This window comes from Sapajus apella, unplaced genomic scaffold (assembly GCF_009761245.1).
Source record: "Sapajus apella isolate SASKATOON/1434 unplaced genomic scaffold, GSC_monkey_1.0 scaffold9, whole genome shotgun sequence".
Lineage (NCBI taxonomy): Eukaryota > Metazoa > Chordata > Mammalia > Primates > Cebidae > Sapajus > Sapajus apella.
The window spans coordinates 33,525,352-33,549,541 of NW_022436949.1; the positions used below are offsets into that span (position 1 = coordinate 33,525,352).

General features: G+C 33.0%; 1 long non-coding RNA gene across 2 annotated transcripts in view; it reads right to left on the bottom strand.

The window, feature by feature from the left end:
• Positions 1-3,315: 3,315 nt before the first annotated feature.
• LOC116551343 overlaps positions 3,316-24,190 on the bottom strand; it is a 75,370-nt gene continuing 54,495 nt past the window's right edge. The window contains exons 1-3 of one of the 2 annotated variants that reach the window (XR_004268864.1): positions 10,108-10,325; positions 6,655-6,792; positions 3,316-3,394 (exon numbers count right to left, since the gene is read on the bottom strand). This is a non-coding gene — a long non-coding RNA (uncharacterized LOC116551343). Of the gene's footprint in view, positions 3,395-6,654; positions 6,793-10,107; positions 10,326-24,190 lie in introns of those variants that run through there. The other variant, XR_004268865.1, reaches the window with a different exon arrangement.

Below are 24,190 nucleotides of genomic sequence, written 5' to 3' on the forward strand. Positions count from 1 at the left end.
AGGATAAATAGGGATTGGGGAATGAGTAATACCTAATGTAGATGACAGGATGATAGATGCAGCAAACTGCCATACATGTTCTGCACAATAATTTAAGTATAAAAAAATAATAAAAAATAATGAATTTAAGGTCTTAATATAATCCCCAAGATAACCACTAATAAATTAAAATACACATAAAAGAAATGATGAAATCAAAGGGGTATACTACAAAAACATCAAGTCATTACAAAAATGAAATGAAAAAATTGAGAAACAAAAATATATACAACAAACATATAACAAATGGATAAATGTTAAATGGTTCCTTTCTGACAAGTACAAGAAACCTACTTTAGATGCCAAGACACAAAGAGCCTAAAAGTAAAATAATAAAGATCATCCATGAAAACAGTAACCAAAAGAGCATTTGGATGTCTCTTAATAATGAAATGAACAGACAGAAAATCAATGAGAAAATATATAATAAACCAACTAGACCTAACAGATACATACACAAACTATTCCTCCCAACCCAGAAGACACATTTATGTATTCAACATAGAACTGGAAGTTCTAGATAGAGCAAGAGTTACACAGAATATTCTTCAGTATATACCGTGACTTAAATTATCAAACCTTAACAAATTTAAGGAGATTGAAATATTACAATCATCTGTTTTTCTTCTGAATATAAAGTAACTAGAAATTAGTAACAGAAAAAAACTGAAAAACTCATATGAAAATTAAATAACAAACTTTTAAATAAATAGATCAAAGAATAAAGCACAAGGGAAATTAGAAAATATCAGAAGGCCAAGCACGGTGGCTCAAGCCTGTAATCCCAGCACTGTGGGAGGCTGAGGCGGGTGGATCACGAGGTCAAGAGATCGAGACCATCCTGGTCAACATGGTGAAACCCCGTCTCTACTAAAAATACAAAAAATTAGCTGGGCATGGTGGCGCGTGCCTGTAATCCCAGCAACTCAGGAGGCTGGGGCGGGAGAATTGCCTGAACCCAGGAGGCGTAGGTTGCGGTGAGCCAAGATCGCGCCATTGCACTCCAGCCTGGGTAACAAGAGCGAAACTCCGTCTCAAAAAAAAAAAAATACCTTGTGAGAAATGAAAGTAAAAACACCACATATGAAATCATATGGAACATAGTAAAAGCAGTATTTAGAGATACATTTTAACTGTACACATCTGAACTTTTAAAAAGAAGAAAAATCTTAAATTTTTAACCTAACTTTACATCTTAAAGAAAAAGAAAAAATTAGTATGAAGCATGGAAAATGGCAATCTGTCAAACAGATAATTGATGTTCATGAAGTAGGAAGTGAGCAATAAGGACAAATATATGGAGTAATTTTAAAAAATTAACTTTTTTAAGTAATAAATTTGTTAATCACAGGGTATATCATATCACAGTACGAGTTTAAAATATATTAAAACCTTTGGTTAATAAAACACATTATTAAGAGAGTGAAATAATGACTCATTTGTAAAGTGAGATAACATACTGTGAAGTATGTATCTTGTCAGAGATTTATATCAAAACATTAAAAACCTGTAAGTCTACAACAAAAAAAACAAAACAACCCAATTAAAAACAGGCAAAAAACTTGAATAGGCATTTTGCTAAACATATGCACATGGATAATGAGCACATGAAAAGTTGTTCAAAACCATTAATTATTAGGCCATCACAAATCAAAATCACAATGACATGTCATGTCAGCATGTAAAAATGATGCAGCTGCTGTGGAAGACAGTTTGATGATACCTTAAAATGTTAAACAGAATTACTATATGAGCTAGCAATTTAATTTAGTATCCAAATGCTAATGTTTATAGCAGAATTATTCACAATGGCCAAAAGGAGGAAATAACCCAAATATGTCTATCATCAGATGAATTGATAAACAAAATGTGGCATGTGTGCAAACTATGGAATATAATTGAGCCATAAGAATGAAGTTCTGATACATGTCACAATAAGGATAAAGCTTTTAAATATCATGCAAAGTGAAATTAGCCAGACACAAAAGAGTAAATGTTGTTTGATTCCTCTTATATAAAATATTTAGAACAGGGACATTCCTATAGACAAAATTTGGGTTAGAGTTTTTGGGGGTGGAGTAAGAAAAAAATATAGGGAGTTGTTGCTTAATGACAGAGGTTCTGTTTGGAGTGATGAAAATTTTTGAAAATAGTAGTGATTCCTGCACAAAACTGTAAATACAATTAATGCCACTAAATTGTCCACTTCAGAGGTTAAAATGGCAAATTTCATATTATATTTTACCATAATAAAAATGTAAAAAACATGAATTATAATTTAATTTTTATGTAGCATTTTTATTTGTAGAATTTTCTACATTCTTTTTTGTATATTTTTCTGATCTAAGATAGCGTAAATTTTTAAATTTTTCTTCAAATATAGTATTAAAAGGTGGTTTGTAATATGGAGTAAGATACCAAGACCATGAAAACGTTTTTGCCTATTTGAAGAAATAGACTCCTGGTTAAAATTTTCAAGAAAAATATCTGATTTTCTAACCAATTTCTGATGTTTAAATGAGAGAACCCTGTATTAATGGGAATTTGTTGACTCTGGGATGAAGAAATCTTCCTCCACTGAGGGTTTATTAAAATTTATGTTAGTAATTCAGGCACCTTTGGGTATTTGAAAAAGTAATGAAGATTTACTTGTATTTGGGGTGTGTGTGTATATATGCACCTATTTATTTTAATCCCATCCTTGCACCATTTACATATGGATATTATCTTCCTGTTGATAACTGAGTTTTAGAAATAGCACAGTTTATGTCTGTGTTTTGATGTAATTATATACCTCCATTGCATTCTCATACTGACCTTCCCGTCACATACATCTCTTTCCTATGTTTGATGAATATTGTTTTGGAGGCAGAGGCAGAGCTAGAATGGTATGCCAAGTATATTTTATTATTGAATGTTTTAAATGTGTTACTTCGATTATAATAAATTATTTTTAAATTTCATTTTTAATAATATACATTTTTATATAATTTTATTTTTCTAACACATTTATTTATAATTTATATTTACTAAATAATTTATATTTACTAAATAATTTATCGCAATCATATATCAAGGTAGTAACAAATAATTTAAGTTTAACACTAAAAATTATATTACTTTCAAATGTTATGACCAGTTTCTTGGTTTCAGCCAGTTATTTCTAGTATAAATTATTAAATATTCTCAAGAACTTTGATGATGTCAGTTATAGTTTACAGTATGAATTATGGCTTTTTCTCTTTACTTAATTCCCTTTAATTTTGCTTTGTATTACCTTCAAGCCACATAAGAATTCCTCAGTCCTCCCCTCAATTGGATGGAGAGGATGCTTGTTTCTCACTGCAGTTTTTATCTGGAAAAAATAATACATATGTATTAATATACCATTTGTGAGGTTACATTGAGTCAAAAGCAGAAAGCATGCTTTACAAAATTTTTTCTGATGGATCAATAACAAGGTACGTAAGTTATCTTCTACATTTTTTCCATGTACTAAATATCATGGGTAGTTCTATCCTCATGCTCAAGCTGCTTTTTTACTTGCTAGTATTGGATACTTCTTGCCAGGCTCTTCAAATTGTGCTGTAACCTGGAAGAAACCTTCCTATTCTGCACAAACCCTGAATAGCCCTGATAGTTTAAACCTCACCTAATTATTCTTTATCAGTTAGAAACTAGAGGGGCGGAGGATTGAGAGAGGAACACTATAAAATTCAAAACCAATGATGCATTGGCTGAAAAATCCTGACATGAATTATGAGAGCAAAGAAACCACAGCTGGTTTTGCAGATGCAGTCCAGGCGGGCCTTGGCAGATGATATTGAACTGTATAAATTGTAGCTCTAATATTTTCTGGGCTACGGCCGATATCGTAGGTTGAGCTAAAGTAGTATAATACTAGGAGGCATCATTACTTTCCAATTAAGATTCACTTTAAAACAGGTAGATCTTCAATCTGAATTGTTTTTCAAATACAGCTCATGTCCACAGGCTTTAAAGTGTGCACTAATACATATCAGTTGTGCACAATTTATGGAGCCATTAGTAATAAGATTTATAGGAATGCTATAATTCAAAACTCTGAAAATAAAAGAATTGCACATTATTTATACAGATACTCTGCCACCATGATAATTTCCTACTTTTTGAATGTCAGCTGCACAGAGTGACTTCATTTCAAAGAGCACTTTATGAAAATAAAAAAAACAAAGAGTAACTTTAAAGTTGAAACGCTGACAAATAATATCTTAGCCAGGTGATCAAGGTTAATATCAACAGTGATAAGCCCTTTTGATAGTTTGTAGCATTGATGTGAAAAGAGTGTCACTCTATCTCTGTGGTCTTCCTCCCCAAAATGCATATCCCCAGTTTTCTCAGGAGACAAGCATCAAGCAAAAGCCAAGTGAAGGACATAGTACAAAATACCTGATCATTACTTCTTTAAATTGTAAGGTGATCAAAATCAAGGAAAATGTGAGTAGCAGTCACAGCCAAGAAGAGCTTGTGGAGACTTGACTACTCAACACAACACTGTATCCTAACATCATTTTGGACCTCATGATATCCTTGAAAAAACTCTGGAAGAGAAAAAATATTAAATACAATCTAAGGAAATTTGAAAGAGTTGTGAAATGGATTTAATACCATATCAGTATGGGTTCAATAATTATGACAAGTATACATAAGATAGGGAGACAGTGTGAAATATGTAGGAGCTCTTTGTACTATTTTCACAATTTTTCTGTAAGTAGAAAACTATTCTAAAAGAAAACTATTTTTTAAAAGCATTGTTATATAAAAATGACACAAAACATGTGGATTTGGATTCAGCAGATGTGGGTTGGAACCGGAAATCCTGCATTTCTAATAAGTTTATGGTGCTCTTCATGTTGCTCATGCTGCTGGCATGGGTCTCATGTAGTGGCAGTCATAGAGTGGCCTCCAGGTCAGGAGAATGGATAAACTCTTCTTATCCATATTATTGATTCTTGTTCCCTGGCCAACCCAAAATACTACCTTAAACTTTCCATTGCCAAGAGAATGGGCATCATCTGGAACTTGTTAGAAATGCAAGTCATTTCATGTCAGATCTATTGAATTAGAAAGTCTAGGATTGGGACCCAACAGTATATGTTATAGCAAGCCCTCCAGAGGTGGTGATGCATGCCAATACATAAGGAAAATGAATCTAAAATCCAGCAGTAGTATGTTATTCTTTCCCCCTCTTCTGTTTGAGTGGGAGTAGAAGATAAGTTGGAGGTAGGGGTGTGTGTTTGAATGGTTAATTCACTGAATAAATTGTTACATAAAATTTACCTCTTTATCTTGAGACTGAATTTAATTTTAAAGAAATGGATTTATGCAATTTGTCCAAGGATGTTAGTCACTGCTTATGCAAGCTTTCCATGGCTGTTCAGTGACAGAAAGAAGGCTGATTTATATCCAACATTAAAAAAAGCATAAATACTAATGTATCAATCATTTGTATCTCCCCAAAGAAGTACAAATTATATTTTACGAATTAAAAATAAATTACTACGGATTCCTGATCAGCTCAGAAACTGGATTCCTGATTCTAGCTCAGTCATATAGAGATTTAAATGTATCTTTTTAATTGAATTTTTTGTTTAGTTACTACATAATAATGTAATTTTTGTAAATATATGGTATAATAGCTTTTAATTTCATTTTTGTTTTTCTTGTATGGATAACCTATTCTCTCTATTCTTATGTATTTTTGCTTAATATTATGTTTAATAATTCATGTTGATATGCCCACAAATATATTGGAATTTCATAAAAATTTCTTGTACAAGTACTGCACGACTTTTCTATTCTTCAGAGGATTGTTCTTTTCTAATGTTTTAATTACAAATGATAAATATATTGTACAAGTCTACTTTTGTACAAGCGTGATGATTTCTATGGGGCATATAACCAGGAACAGAAATGCTGGACCAAAAGTTATGACAATATTTTACTTTCCTAGATATTGCCCCAATTTTCTCTCAGCGCATATTTTAATTGATTTCTCCCTTACCAATTTTTGAGGTATCCTATTCCACATATTCACACATCTGATTTCATCCGACTATTTAATTTCAACCAATCACATGGAATTGAGGTTACCACATACATTTCCAAAGCATATTAACTTGATATTATGAGGTTGACTATATGTTCAAACATTTCCTGACTTTTCAACTTCTGATCTATCAATTATTTCATCATATTGATTGTTGATTCCTCTTTGAGCATACATATATATATAGTTCATATATATATATATATATATATATATGAACATTTATATTCTAACTCTTAATCTGCATGAATGTGTGTACTGCAAATATATTGTGCAGGCTGTGGCATGTATTTTCAGTTTTTGTTGTCTTTTGAGAAACAGGAGATTTTGTTTAGTTAACTTCATTACTTTTACAGTTCATACTTTTTTCCTTTTTCCTTACTCCTTTCTGTGTTTAGGTTGGCAATAAGACTTTTCCCATATAGTTTTCAATTAGGTTTGTAAGGCAGAAGTAAAGCTATTAAGCTATGACTGTTAGTCCAAGTAAGCAGATACTTGCACATCTTGTAGTTTATCTGGAGGTGCACCTGACTGGTATAGAGCAAAAGTCAAAGGCTTTAGTTCAGTCCTCCACTGCGCATCAGATCTCCCACTTCAGCTTCCTGGGATAAGTGCATGTGCAGACAGATCGAGCTCGAGGAGTATGTACTTCTCCTGCGGATCATCTGTCATATCAAAGGTAGAGACAGTGAGAAACAGATTTTTATTTGTCTTTAAGTGTTCTGTTATTACTCTTCTCACTTCACATATATCTTTCCTTCTTGACTATCAGCTACCATACAGTGACTCCAAGTCCACTACCAGACTTGAAGACAATCATCTTCCATAGACTGCTTCACTAGCACCAGTGTGGTGTTCCTGGTTAATGGTGTCTTTTATATTCTAATCAATTCTTTTTAGCTCTTTAGCATCTTAGCTTTTCAAAAAACATGAAAGATTTAATCTCCAAAGGAAACTTTTCTTATGCATATTATTCACATTGATTATTGTTCCCTAGCCAACCCAAAACACTACCTTTACCTTTCCAAGTCATGTGGCTTTACACACGTTGATTTTTAATACACAGATTATTCAATGTAGAATTTATATTTTTGCATGAAATAAGGCATTGAGACTTGGTTTTCTTTTAAGTTCTATAAGAAAACAATTAACCCAGCATCACAATTAAATAGGTTATCAAATGGTAATATACCTATGTCTTTCTCTATTACTTTTCATTGTTAATTTATATGCCTGGAACTATTCTACATTGTCTTAAACATTTTGTAATTTGTAATGATAATGTATGTTAATATTCAATAGCGTATATCATGCTACCTTATTCGTCCTCAAGAACATCTTGGTTTTGTTTTTTACATTTTGCTGCAATACATATATGTATGATACTTATGCCTTATGATACTAAGTCTTCCTACAACTATGTATACATATGGTATGTAGCTCAGTTCATTTAGATCTTTGTGTGTTTGTATCTACATGATTTATTTATTTCCGTGTATAAATGTCCTTTTTTATTTTAAATGACATATTTTCATATTTTCTGTTACATTTTTCTCTACCTTAAAAGAATAATTTAGCAAAGGTGTATCTTCCATTCAAATTCAAAATTTCCTTAAGGTGGTTGTTCAATGACCTATATTGTTGAATTGGTTAGAAAGTTAGAAATTCCAATTTAATTCTTACTCTAAGCTAAATTTAGTATATAATCATCCTTCATTTATACAGCACATATGCTTGTTATATATCAGTTGACTCTGTTTTCTGGAATTCCAACTGGTGCAGAATTCAACCAGGCCAAGTTAACGTAAATGTTTACCCTTTTTAACATCTCAATAATGAAAATGACATATAGACATCAATATTTCCCTGTTGAGACAGAGATGGTAACAAGCCAAGTCTCTTCTAACTCTAAGGAGGATTTTACTCAGATTCTCCAACCCCAAATAGGTAATTATATAGTAATAAAGAGGTCAATTCATCAAGAAGTTATCCAGTTGTAAATACACACATACACACCCCTAACATCAGAACACCTAAAATATAAATATTAATAGAAAAGAGAGACAGGGTACAATTCAATAATAGTAGGGGACTTCAGTACCCAGAGACAGATTTTCAGAGAGAAGATAATGAGGGAACATCATATTTAAACTACACTATAGGCCGGGCGCGGTGGCTCACGCCTGTAATCCCAGTACTTTGGGAGGCCCAGGCGGGTGGATCACGAGGTCAAGAGATCGAGACCATCCTGGTCAACATGGTGAAACCCCGTCTCTACTAAAAAAATACAAAAAATCAGCTGGGCATGGTAGCGCATGCCTGTAATCCCAGCTACACAGGAGGCTGAGGCAGGAGAATTGCCTGAACCCAGGACGCGGAGGTTGCGGTGAGCCGAGATTGCGCCATTGCACTCCAGCCTGGGTAACAAAAGTAAAACCCCGCTTCCAAAAAAAAAAAAAAAAAAAAAAACTACACTATAGAACAAATGGACATGATAAACAAACAAATACAGAACATTCAATCAAGAGTAGAAGAATACAAATCTCAAGCACACACAAAATATTCTCCAGGAGAGATCATAGGTAAGAAAATAAGTCTTAACAAATTCAAGAAGATTGAAATCATATCTAGTATTTTTTTTAAAACCACAATGTTACAAAACTAGAAATCAATAACAAGAGGAATTTTGGTGAATTCACAAATTCATAAAAATTAAACAACATGCTCCTGAACAACCAATGTATCAATGAATAAATTAAAAGAGAAATTTAAAATATCTTAAAAGTAATGAAAATGGAAATACAACATACCAAAACTTATGGGATGCAGAAAAAGCAGTTCAAAGAGGGACGTTTACAGCAATAAACATGTACCTCAGAGATTCCAAACCCAAATAGGTAATCATATAGTGATAAAGAAAATTTGTCAAGAAGTTATCCAGTTGTACATATATATGCACCTAACATCAGAACACCTAAAAATATAAATGAAATATTAATAGAAAGGAGAGAGAGAGTACAATTCAATAATAGTAGGGGACTTCAATACCCAGAGACAGATTTTCAGGGAGAATATCTTTCACAGAGATGAAAGATCGTAAATAAACAACTTTTTAAATAAACTATAAAAAGTGCAAAATTGGCATAATTTAAAAAATCATAAATATCAAAGTAGAAATAATTAAAACAGATACTAGAAAAAACAGAAAATATCAATGAAATTAAGAAATGGTTTTTTAAAAAGGTAAACAAAATCAAAAATAGTTTAGCTAAACTAAGAATGAAAAAAAGAAGACTTAAACAGGAATGAAAGAGGTGACATTATATACCATAGAAATACAAAAGATTATGAGACTATTATGAGTAACTAAATGCCAACAAATTGGGTAATCTAGAGAAAATGGATAAATTTCTGGACACATACAACCTAACAAGACTGAACTGAAAAGAAATAGAAAATCTGAACAGAAACTATCAAGAAAAGATTTAATCAGTAATAAAAAGATCTCTCATTAAAAAAAATAGCCCAGGATCCAATTATTTCACTGCTGAATTTTACCAAAAGCTAAAGAAGAACTAATACCAATCACTCTCAATCTCTTTTAAAAAACTGAAGAGGGAGTAATTTCAAACTTTTTTACAAAGCCAGAATTATCCTAATATCAAAACCAGACATGGACATTACAAGAAATAAAAGTACAGGCCAATATCCCTAAAATGGATGAAAAATTCCTCAACAAAACACTAGCAAACCAAATTTAACAGCACATTAAAAGGATCATTCACCATGACCACATGGGATTTAACCCAGTGATGCAAAGATATTTTAACATAACCAAATCTATAAATGGGATATACCATATTAACAAAATGAAACATAAAAATCATATGATCATCTTAATAGATGCGGAGAAAGAATTTGACAAAATTTACCATTATTTCACGGTAAGAAGATATATATTAGGTATAGAAGAAACATACCTCAACATAACAAAGGTCATCTTCAAGAAACTCACAGGTAACATGAACCTGGTGAAAAGCTGAAAGTGTTTCCTCTATGACCAGGAACAAGACAGAGATGCTTACTCTGTCAATTCTGTTTGACATAGTAATAGAAGTCCTAGTCAAAAAAATCAGGAAAGTAAAAGAAATAAACGGCATTAAATTGGAAAGGAAAAAGTTAAATAGTCCTTGTTTTCAGGTGACATAATTACATATAAAATACACTAAAAATTCCACTACAAAAATTTTAGAACTAAAACACAAATCTGGCAAAATTGCAGGATAAACATTAACATCCCCAAATCAGTAATGTTTCTATAAACTAACAACAAACTACCCCTCCCCCCAAAACAATGAAATAATCAATACCAGTTAAAATAGCTATGAAAAAATAAATAACATACTTAGGAAAAAACAACCAAAAAAGTGAAAGACCTGTATACTGAAAACTATAAAACATAAGTGAACAAAATTGAAGAAGACTCAGATAAATGGGAAATTATCCCACATTAATGGATTGGTATATTGTAAAAGTGTCTCTAGTGCCCCAAAGGATCTACAAATGGAATACAAACCCTATCAATATTCCAATGTCATTTTTCACAGAAATTGAATAAATATCCCCAAATTCATATGAAACCATGAGAGACTATAAATAGCAATCTTCAGTGAAATAAGCAAAGCAGGAACATCACACTACCTGACTTCAAAATATACTACAAAGCTACAGAAACCAAAATAGCCTGGTAGTGGCATAAAAAGAGACACATAAACCAATGGAACAGAATAGAAACTGCAGAAATAAATTCATAAATTTATGATCAACTGATTTACAATACATTGATGAGAACACACAATAGAGAAAGAACAATATCTTCAATAAATGTTGCTACTGCTGGATACTCACATGTGAAAGACTACTGCTAGACATTCTTTTCACATCATAAACAAAACTCTACTCAAAATGCCTTAAAGACTTAAACATAAGACCTAAAATTGTAAAACTACTAGAAGAAAACAAAAGGAAAAACTGCATGCAATTGATCTGAGCAATGATATTTTTGAATAGGAAACAAAACTCACAAGCAAAGAAAGCGAAAATAGACAAATGAGTTTGCATCAACCAAAAAAGCTTCTGCACAACCAACATAACAGTCAAAAGAGTGATGAGACAATGCACAGAATGAGAGAAAATATTTGCACAACATACTTTTGATAAGGGGTTAATATTTAAAATATACAACAAACTCAATAGTAAGAAAACAACCTGATTTTAAAACTAGGCAAAAGATGTGACTAGATATGTCTCAAAAGAACACATATTAATCACTCACAGATGTAGGAAGAAATCCTCAACATCTTTAGTCATCAGGTAAAATGCAAATTAAATCCCCAATGAGAAATCACCTCAGAGCTGTTAAAATGGCAATGATTGATAGATAGATAGATAGATAGATAGATAGATAGATAGATAGGTAGATAGATGATAGATAGATAAATGTTAGTGGGGATGTAGAGAAAAGCAAACCCTTGATCAACGTTGGTGGGAATGTAAATTAGTACGTCCATTTTGGAAAATAGTATGGGGGTTACTAGAAAACTAAAAGTATCACTACTATATGATCCAGCAATCTCACTACCAGTTATGTATCTAAGGGAATTTAGTATATAAGGAAATTAGTATATTGAAGATATCTTCACTCCCATGTGTACTGCAGCATTATTTTTAACAGCAAAGATATGGAATCAATGTAACTATCAATGAATGAAGAAAACATGGTATACATACATAATGGGATACTGTTCAGTCATAAAAATAAAATCCTGTTATTTGTGACAACATGGATAAACCTTGAGGACATTATATCAAGTGAAATAAACCAGGCCCAGGATGATAAATGCAAATCCCCAAATATATGAGGAATTTTAAAAGTTAAACTTAGAAGTAGAAAGAAGAATTATGGTTACGAGAGGCTGTTGGTGGGAACAGGGCATGATACAAGAACTGTAATTTTTGTAGACACCAGATGAGTGTCCTTTTCTCTACTTATTCTTTGTTCTCTACTTTTTCTTCCCAAATGAGAAGCACATGAGGAAACATTTCCTACTTTCTCATGTGCAAAAATCAGATACAATGCAAAAGACAGGAGGAATAAGTGGTATACAACATTTCTAAAGTTCACTTAAGTCATAAAGCAAAATTCAAACCATTTCCATCAACTTAATTTTGGATTAATTTCAGTTATTATTGGTTATATGCAGTTCTGAATAAAAGGGAGTTTTAAAACATACACATATGCAATTACTTAGTATAATTCAAATGAAATTCATACACCATTTAACTTCAAATTAAGTACGTGGAATATTATACTTAAAAGACACATAAGCCATTAAGAAAAAAACCTGAAACAAATATGAGAAAACATATTTATGCTAATTTGATGCTCTAAATTCCATAATAGTCATAGCAAGAACCACTAAAAACATTATGACCATTTTTAAACTAAATATTGTACCTTAAAAAGAATGTTTCATAAACAATTTGTTTTGTATGCATATTTCCAATCTCATATTTCAAACAAGTTCCTTACTCATGGATACAGGCAATATTGTATAGCTTCTTGCTGACCGTCCCTGCAGTAATTCAGAAGCTTCAGCTCCTACAGTATAGCTGTGAAGTCAGTAGGGAGTCATTTAGTTATTTGTGACTTTACACATCTGTCAGCTAAATCCAAGCATCAAATGCAAAACTGAACACATGGGGATATTATGGGGATTGAGTCTCTCCCTGAAAGATATTGGATCTGTATACCTACAAAAGATCCATAAATGATTCTTTACATAAAAAATATCTATTTCTTTTTTACTAATGCTTATGCTATACTAGGTCTGTGAAGTTTTTAAACAGAAGGAGGCCCTGTAATCATGAAAAAACTGAAAATGGATCATACAGATTACTTTGGCATCTTTAGAAAATGTGAGATTTCTGAGCAATGCATGGCATCAGAATGAATACCACTTCTTAATTGGAAATATTTTACAGTACCAGAGGAAATAAAATTAGACTGAAAATTATTCAGATCCATATGAATTTTAGTGGAAGACTTCAAAATAAACTGAGCATCTCAGAGGTCTGCATGTATGTAAAACACAAAAACATACCTCACTGATTGCACAGAATAACTTGTTACTGTAATTCTTGCAGTATATTTCAATTTCTGAGAGAACAGTTAATTGCAAAACTTAACAGAAGCTTTCAGTCACAGATACTGTGAAATTTTGTTTTGTGTATAATTAAGAAAAAAGTATGGATCATTTATTCTATATGTGATACTGTTTCATCACTTTCAGTTTATAATCAGCTAGAAATTTAAAGGATGCCTGGCTTCCAAATCTAAAATGTACATTTTTAAACAGTTTTGAGATATTGATTATTCTTACCTTTTTGAATTTTTTTTTACTTCCATTTCCTAGTATCATATAGTATAAAGGATCGTGGGCCAGAAAAACTTAATTAGCCTTCTAGCCTTCCACTTATGAAATTTGTGCTTACATTAGTAACTTACCGTTCAAGAATCAATTTCTTCATCTGAATTTCAAAAGTAATGACAAGAGCTCATAAAATTTAAGTAACTGGTAAACAAGAAAACATACCCATATATGTTTACCCTATTGATAATAAAAAAGCAGGTCTCCTACTCTCTCTAGTTAATATTAGCACAATTAGTGTTAATATATTAAGATCCTTTCCATGATCAGACCCTATGTCATACTGAGATGTAAATATCAATTACCCTTTACTCCAATCTAAAATACTCAATATTCAGGAGACTGAATTTTTGCATCCTCACAAAATTCATATGTTGAAATCTAACCCCTAATATGAAGGTATTTAGATGTGAGGTCTTTGGAAGGTGATTATATCATGAGGACGGAGCTCTCATAAATGGGATTAATTATCTTATGAAAGAGACTCCAGAGAGCTCCCTTGTCCCTTCTTCCATATGAGGAACATACTGAGAAAAGATTCTGTGAACCAGGAAGCAGTCCCTCACCAGATATGAAATTTGCCAGAGCCTTGATGCTGGACTTCCCAACCTCTAAAACTGTGATAAATAAAATGATTGTTGCTTGTATACCACCTAGTCTGTGGCATTCTCTTATAACTACTCAAAGCACTCAGATACCATCAATAACAATGCAGGAATTCTACACATGTATTTTTGAAAATCTTACTAAAGGAAATGCCAAGTTTAAAAAGAAATCATTTAAAGATGGTACTTAGGAGAGATCTTGAAACAATAATACATCTATTCATAAATATTTTTTTTGTTATCAAATTTTTTTAAGGAACATCTTGACTCCAATCCAACCCATTGTTTTTGTAGACAGATTGAATTTTGCTGCACACTTCTCTCTGCAAAACAGTACTTCCAGTTTGGTGAGGATAGTTCTGAACCGTCTTCCATTTTGAAATAAAAAGAAAAAATAAATGGAGGGTAGTAACTGACCCAATAGATTAGCAACTCTCACGATTTTCTACTATTGAGTTGAAATCCCATTATCAATATTTATGGGATAAGGAAGCCATCCTGATACTACCTCCATATTTAGAAACCCCAAGAAAAAACATTTTTTCTATGTATTTTAACCTAGAGAAATTAAAATCAAAATAAGAATATCATGATTTAAAACAGAAAGACTTGAATAGAAACAGAACTTATCCACCAAGTTAGAACCTTAGAATCTGAAATAGTTTAACTGAGAGGTCAAAATCTGCTCTTCCATCTTCTAATCAGAGATTTCAGGCAGATGCAAGTATCTAGGTCAAATTACCTTACAAAACTTGGGGCAAGTATTATGCTCATCTATGTAGGTTTACTAGATATTAGTGCTCAATATATAGTAAGGTCCAGCATAAAGATGTTCTGAGCTTGAAACTGGAGTTTATGGAGGTGTAGAAGTAAATAGGTTTAAGGTTGAATATCTTCAAATTGATATAGTGACTGAAGATATTAATTTGTAGATCCATTGCCTTTGTCTGATTTCATAATTTCAATGAATATTATGTTTAAACAGGGTGTAATGCCCCATCCATTTTAAGGAGATAATTGGCTGTCTGCTCATACCTCAGTTCCAATTGGCCAATCTATTAGGAAACAGAAATTGTTCAAGGCAACTACAATAGTAAACATCAAACAATACAAAATTCCAGAGTTATAATTCTTAACTCTGATTAAAGAAATGGTTGTAGCAAATGCTTTTATTCTCAGTAACTCTTTTTTTTAACTGACTTCTGACTACTATGCTAACCTGATACTTTTATGCTAGAAGATATTTGATAGAGCTAGTTATAATCCATTTGAAGACTGTTAATAGGTTGTTATCAGGCATGGTCAAAAAGACTCTCATCAATAAGGCAAAGTCATCTGATATTTTTAAGAGTAGAAATACTGATCATGTTCTGTGCAATGTTAGAGAGGTATTAATCAGGAGAGGGCAACTCAATGAAGTTTATTTGCAAAGTAGCAGTATTGTATTCAAAAATCTCTAAGAGAAAAAGCTGGCAAAAGGAACTGCCCATACACAAGCGGGTTACCTTACTGTCATTGAGGCCAAATATAGGGGCTGTAGATCGGTCAGGGTGGTGGGAAAAATTACAGGAAAGATGCAAACCTTATTGGAAGGCTGAGGGGTTTTGCAAAAGCTTCCGGAAAGGGTTATGGCTGGAGGCAGTCTAATCCTCTTACCATGAGCTAAAGGCAGAGAGCAGCTAGCAAGGAGTGTAAAGAAATTTATCTAGATAAGTTTGTTTACCAATTTCTCCAGAAACCAACCTTTGATCATCTGTGCGCTTGACTGCCCCCTACTGAAGGGTAGACAATGTTATACCCACAAAATGGTGTTTGCTCCAGGCCTTTGTCATTAAGTCTCTTTGGAATAAATATCAGAGTCTCTGGTTTATCAGGGCATACTTTCTTCTCAGCTTAGCCGTGGGGTCCCTTAGCCTGGCTCACAGGCAAAATACCTGTGTCTGTGTACTCTGTTCATCCGTTGCTGAGCCAGAATCTGCTGGACAGATTCAGCAAGGGGCAACCCTTACTATGTGGTCTGAACCTTATGTTTCTTTGTCAGTAGAAACAAAAAGCTGCCCATTTAACTGACAGGAATGCCTGAATTAAGAGTCACTAAGTAGCTGGCTGAGAGGATAAGTTGGAAACAATTTCACACTGTGTATTCAACTTATACAGGTTTCACTGAAAGCCTTCCATAATCTTAAATTACACTTTCTTTTTTTTCAGAAACACAATGTGTGATCATAGAATTGTACTTCTATGTGGAAGACAGGCATTAAAGTGTTTCCTTTCCTAAAAGATTGTGAACTATAACTTGGGAATGATCATAAGAGAAACTGAATTATTTCAGGAAACATCATCTTTTGGTCCTGTAGACCTAATGTGATATTGTGCTGGCCTAGAGCCAGAACCGGAGCAAAACTATTTTATAAAATGCAAAACTGTTTTTAGATAAGTTGAAATGGCTGCCCCATTCTCCTTACAATAACTACTGTCCTTGGCCTCTAAATAGAACTGCCAGTTTGTTCTTCAAAACTATGTAAAGCTGTTTACCTTTTCTTATCAGTAACTGCTCTCTGTGGCCCTAATGTGACAGGCAAGCAGTCCTAACCCATGCCATCTTGGCTTCTGCGACTTGTAATAAGTAACTAAGGTCTGTGATTTCCACCTTAACCAGATAATGTGTAAACAAATGTTTATCTTGACTTCTGTAAACCACTTAAGTAACAAACGGAATGACAAAAGTCCCCTGGCCCTTGGAATGTCCGGGGACCCCCACCCTCATCTCTGCCCAGGAGGTAATTTATAGAATCCACTAGCCCTCGGAATGTCTGAAGCCTTTTCATCCCCATCCCTGCCCCTCACCCCCACTCCCAAGGTGGTTTTTCGGGTATAAAAAATCATGGCACACTCCTTTTGCCACCACAGGTTGGAGAGACGTGAGTCCTCTGTGGTCGCCGGCATAATAAATGACCCTGCAATCTGGCATACTTTTGTCTTGTGATAACTTTCTACACTCGGTCAAATACAACACTAAGACGAACTCTAAGGGCCACTCTTGGTTCATTGGTGGCATTTCTGTAGGGATAACTATATTTATACTGTGTATTTTGTGGGAAGCAATCCCTGCAATGGAAGTCATGCAACTGGACTTTAAATGCTGTAATGAACAAACTAAATATATTTGGTTCCGTCTCTGTCAAAAAAATAGAACAGATAATAAAGTGACATATTCAAAAAACTATCCAGAAGTAAAGACAGTATAGAAAGAAAAAGTGGATATTTTGAGGAGAAAATTTTCAATGGGACTCTCTCCTGTCTGCTGTTTGCAAGTAAGGCACCAACTACGTTTTGTTCTGAGAAATCTTTTTAAGACTGTTCGTGTAGGGAACTGCCTTGGATGATAGTGTCTTTCTCAGGAACAAAGAAAACATTTGCTTGCAGCTCAGAAGATAACAGATCACCTATCCTTTTGGAATAAAGAGCAGAAATATTTACACATCAAGATTCAGATTGCCTAAAATCAGAATTCCTTTTATATAAAAACTCCCTCTGCATCAGCATATGTCAACTGGCTCTCCTTCCATCATTCCACGGGAATTGGAGCTCAGGGAATGAATACAGTCCCTGATACTCAGGTATTTGTCCTCACTAAGAGTAAGAATATTTCCTTCTGTCTCTGACCAAGGAATCTTATATCTTTTACTAGGATCCATGAAATTTTGACAGGCAAAATTTTTGTTTGTTGCAAATAGTGCAAAATTTCAGACTGTTCCCAGATCTGTACAGCTAAAAATTCCATCTGGATAATTCAGAAAAAGAAATGCCACCCTTCCACCGTGACATACCATTGTCTCAACTGACCAGTATACGACTACAGCTACCATTTAGTTCATGGTTTATAGGCTATGAGTGAAGACATTAATTGGATAATTACCGTAATTGAACATGATACCACTAGCAATGGCAACATCATTCTTAAACCATTACATAGCAATAGCTATTGATATTCTAAATAGTATGTAACAAATATTTTTAAAGTGTAGGCTTCCCTAGTGCAAAAGTTGATGATCATTAATGGAAACACTACAGTAAGTCTCAGGGCAGAACATCTCTGAAAAATGTAGTCTTTAATACAGAATTACTTGGTTAATATAATTTGAAAGGGAATTTGACTTCCTACAGCAACTGGCTGGCAGTGGATAGAGAAAAAAAAAATCACATTGTTGTTATAAGAGTGGATGAATAGTGACCAACACGACACCTGGAAATCAGTATCTATAAAAGCGTGTAGAAGATATCTGAAATATGCTTACATTCACAAAGCAGTACAACCTGAATTTACTGGTCAATTTTGTTTGATCAAAGGACCTGTCACTGGAATGTGCTGTGCATGGTCAAACTTCTGCTGCAAAAATATTGAAGAATGGTAGTGTAATTTTAATTGATGTATGTAAACATTGCTTTCCTCTCTGCTACATGTATGTATTATAACAAAAAGGTTATAATTTTATGTCAAAATTAAATGTAATTCAGACTTACGTGTACCATGAACCACAGAACTAGCGAATATTCCTGGAAGATTATTTAAAATCTCTAATTAATGTAATACTTATGATGAGTTACTGGCTAGAAAAATAAATTTGGCTTTAAAAATACTGCATGCCCTAGTATAATCTTACAAATATTCAAATGACTATGAATAAACAACAAAATTAATTGAGCTAGAAATACACAATTAAAAGGCCTTAGAAGGAACACAGCTATTATTAAAATGATTGTAGCAATTACTCCGGATCCCTGTTTTATGTTTCAAATCCAGATGGTCATTGGGGTGTGAAGTACATTTTTTAAAATAAAATTTTGAGGAAACTTTAAGACACATAAAAACACATTTGAGACATATGTGTCAAAGAGATATTGGCAGAGCCTGGAAAGTGTATCCAGAAGAAGAGAGTTACCCAGAGCCCTATAATCCGTTCTGATCAAATTCTCTTGAAGATATGCTAATAAAAGAGATTTAACAAATATACTGATGGTATTTTCTAATAGAATGTACATTATTTGACTAGGAGTTCTTATGACAAACCAACTTGTAATCCACAGATTTTGGAGAGAAGGGAATATAGCTTCCTGTAGTATGTCACAAAATCTTTGATATGTAAAATAAGCCTGTTTTACGATGAAATTGGCTATCTTTTATGTAAATGATAATATATAGCACTTAGAAAACGCATATATTATAGCTGGACCTCACTAATGAGGTTTCCTAATGAGGCTAGAAAGAAAATCGGAAAATATATCTGTAGCTCTAGACTTCTTCATGAGTACTTCCACTTTGAAATTAATATTAAAGTTTGATTGTGTAAGATCTGAGATTCCTGTATGTGATTTGATGATCTGATATTTTCTGTTATCTCAATATCTATACATCTCAATGCATAATTTTTGGAAATGCAAAATACATCTTACCTGAATAATACAAGCTTCCATTGGAGTTTTGTTTTGTTGTGTTTCGTTTCTTATTAAAGGAAAAGAAAGATGGGAAATAAACTGTCGTTTCTCAAGCAAAGTATGAAAGATACAACCTTCTACTTCTAAGTAAAGTTTGATTTCTCTGACTTGAAGCTTGTGATATTTTGTTTGCTCAAAAATGGGAAGGATGGGGTTAACAGACTTCTTGTCAGAATTATTTAACTGACTTATGTAATTTCCTGAATCTATTTTCTTTTCCATGTTTCGATTGTGTGATGGGAAAGTGAGTCATTTTTCTAAGGACTAAAATACAATATAAGAATAAGCTTTATAAACCCAAAGTGTTCAAGGAAAAATATATTTGATCAAAAATAGACACATTTCCCCTTCATTGTTGTCATCTACAAACGTTCAAAACACTTTTCTACTTATGAGGTTCCTGGGTCTTGGTTTACACCGTTTCTTTCTATCCCTTCACCTCCATGGCATCAATAGCCATATGGAAAAGTTGTCCATAATTCTGGTCTCCAAATCTGTGTAGCCCATCAACTAAATTATCATTTATTTTATACCTTTATCCACTAACCTCACAGCCATACTTTTAAACCTGTCAATATAATATCGTAATTTCTGAAATATCAAATTCAAATATCCTGTGATTTGAAACCCCTTCCTATATTTCTTGCTTACTTAATTGGTTACACTTTCAAAACCTCTAAACTATAACTCCAAGATGCTAAAAATTTTAAAATGAAATGGTATTCTCATAAATTTGGTGCTAAAACTCACTTTGTGGTAAAATCTGACATGATTAACTTTATTCATCACTTTTTATAGTTACTATTTTCTTAGTTGATGTGACTATGCATTTGTTCAGAGCAGAAGAAGAATCATATTTGATTAGCAGGTTCTTCTCCAATCCTTCTTGGAGGCATTACATAAAATACATAATTATTTAAGTCTAAAATATGCTAAATTATAAAGCACATTTGGTTCCAAGGATTTCAGATAAGTGATTGTATACCAGGAATACAATATTTATTTGAACTCACCAAGACTTAAAATCCTGCATTCAGCTACTTTTTTATCTTCTTATCACCATACATCATTTTCACATCTCCTATTTAGAAAAACAAGTCAATCATTACAAGAAAAAGTTGCATACACAAGCAAATTTTTCTTGTATTAACAAAACAAAACTAAAGCTTGTCTGTATTTTTCCTAAGTGCATCTCTGCAGTTGAAATATCATGACCATGGGTTCTCTTTAAATTCATCTTAAGAGAGGAAACCACAGGCACTCAGCTTGCTTTCTAGCAATGGCAAGTTCCTTAAATCAAGTATTTCCTAATTGCTTTATTCTCCTTTGAACTCACACACTTTCTCTCCAGTTACTCTTGGTGAATAATCAGATGTACTTACCCCCACCTATTATCCAGGCAATTGAAGGGCTCAAATAGAAGATATTATACTTCTCCCTGACCAAACCCATAAGTTTGTCTTCAGTTCCTCCCTCTTATTCGATTTCATTTTTTTCTCAACATATATGAACCTAAAATGATCATACTTCCCTGTTAACTTGACTATTGTCATCTTCATTATAGCTGAATTTGAAATAAAGAAAAAAAAAATTGCTTCAGCCTTTTTCCTTCTGAAATTCCCAGATCTAGAATAGTTCTTATCACAGTGTAGGTGCTTAATTTAATGATATAATTTAATCTTAAAATCCTGCTTCATTGCAATCTACTTAAAGTGGACTCCTTGTTGTAGGGGAATGAGTCTAATTTGAAATAAAAAGTTTTTTTTTTTTCTCTGTGCCAACAATCTATCTTAAAATACAAGTTTAAAACTGTGCCTTCAGTTTTGCTTCTGGTTAAATACAAAATCGATGCTTGATAAAAGAAGTTATATTTACTTTTCTTGGAAGGATTTCCATTTGAATTATGTTGAATTACCTGAAGCAACAGAACATTTTCAAGATGCAAAAATTTTTAAAAATTAGATGTATTTCTCATGCCAGATTGTAATTTTCCTCTTTATGCCTTTAACACATTATGAGATTTCCAGGTATAGAATTTGGTTCTTTATATCTAATCTGAAAGTTAATTACTATTTATGCGAGAAAGTTGATTCACCTAATATTTCTTTGCTCAAAAATTGCTAGTTTTAGATGTGAGACTTCAAGTGCTGGGAGGGCAAGATGAGTGGATGGTGAGGTCAGGAGTTGGAGACCATCCTGGACAACATGGTGAAACCCCATCTCTACTAAAATACAAAAAGTTAGCCAGACCTGGTGGTGCACACCTGTAGTCTCAGTTTCTCTGGAGGCTGAGGCAGGGGAATCACTTGAACCAGTGAGGAGGAGATTGCAGTAAGCTGAGGTTGTGCCACTGAACTCCAGCCTGGGTGACACAGAGAGACTCCATTTCAAAAATAAATAAATAATAAAGTCACGAAGTACATTAAGCACAATATGTTTTGCAAGGGTCCTTCCAGATACCTATTTTTGTGATTATATTCATTAAAGAAGAAGAAAGGAAAGAAACAACAGAAAAAGAAAAAATGAGAAGAAAGAGGAGAAAGAAAAGAAGAGTGAGCAGGAAGAAAGACGAAGCAGGTGACAGCGAAGCTAAAGCACACAGTTTCCAGCATTAGCTTGTGTGCTGTAAAACGACAATCATGAAATTTTATCTCACAGTTTCTTTATATGTGCTGTTCTTGGAATATATGAAGCTTAGTACACATTTTAGGAGGTTTTGTTAGCTCCCTAGATGCTGAATTAAGGGCTAGCACAATTTTGCATTGCATAAAACTGCCACCCAGGGCTCCAGTCCCTCCGTTTAGTGTCCTTTTCCTCAGTCAGTGTCTCACATTTCCTGCTTATTCCCTCTCTCCCAATACTTGACTGTGCTTATTACTGATTCACACTTTAGATTCAAAGTATGTTTTTTTCCATGTTCTAACAAAACTGCGCTTTCCTCTATAACTGTAAGCCTTGTACTGAGATAAGGACTCAGAGTAAAGATGTTCTAATTACTTTGACCAAGCCTAGGGAAATGGAAGGAGAAAACAGAAAATTCAAAAGTTGCTCCCCCCATACACATAAACAGTTTCTTGACCAGAAAAATAGAAAGGCTGGGAATTTATATTTTTGTATAAGAAGCTATCATGCAATCAGAGATTGTGTAGAAAATAAGCCATTACAACACAGAATCATGTTTATTTCTTGAAACAAGAAATATAAAATCGATTAAAAGATTGTCCCTTAACAATTTTTATCTACCAACAACTGTGACGGCAATTACAACATTTAAAATAGTGATTCATTATAATTCACTCTATCATGGTAGTCTCCCTGGAGGTACCCACACTTTTGTAAGAACAAAATAATTAGGCCTCCTTGGGCCTTTATCATATTTCATTACGCTTGAGTACACACTGTTCGAAGCACTCATTTGCCATCTTCACTGTAATGTGTGATTTAACATCAGTGAATGTTTTTACCCTAAAGACAGTTAACATGTGTGTTTTGACTAAGTATCAAAACTTTTCTGAGTGTTTGTTATCAGTTCTTATCACAAATAATATTCTTAACAGTTAAAAAATAAAAAAGAGAGAAGGTGTCACAAAACATCTTAGACATTTGTAAATTTCCCCAAAGCTTAGGCTTACAAGAAAATCAGGCCTTGAAAATTACTAAGTACAGAGGTGGGGCAGGGGAATGTGTACAAATGTAATATATTGAGCTATTATATCCTTTAAGTAAGTTCATTAAAGTAATTTGACTTTATAAAGTAGGGATTTTATTTAGTTTTGAATGAATTGACTTTCAGAGAATTAACATCTAAATTGGAGTTCAAGTCTTCAAATTACTTCTTGGTATAACCAAGAGTAGTTGGAAGTAAAGTTTTGAGACAAATTGAGATAAATTCATCAAAAGGAAATAGGCAGTAAACAACTAAAGTTACTTTAAGAAAACTGATTAGGATCACCAAAACAACAGTTCAACATTGCTAAAATTGTAGGTTAAATTGTAAAGATTTGGTTGGTAAAATTATTTAAGCAGGACCAATAATTGGAGAAGTAAATAAAAATTATCACCAGAATACTACTACAATGAGATAATTTTCTTAAAAACAACAACAACAACAACAACAACAACATGGTGTCTGTGGCATCCATTAATGTCTTGTGGTATTTTTATATTTAATTCAGAAAGAAATAAAATGATCTTATAATTACGACTGAAAAGCATAATCTGTAAAGATAAAATCTGTAAATGCATAGGTAAATCTAAACAAATGTTGACATGAAAACTGAAATGTCCATCCATATTGATAATTCTTAAATAAAATAAGAGTAGTGGGTAATAAAATTTTCTTGAGTGACAGAAATAGAGATATTTAAATATAGTATTTTGAGGCATTGCATTCTTTGTAAATAAGCTGGAGAAATTAATTTACTTCAAATTTTAATGAAATATATATAATTTTAACAGCTACTTAGAAAATA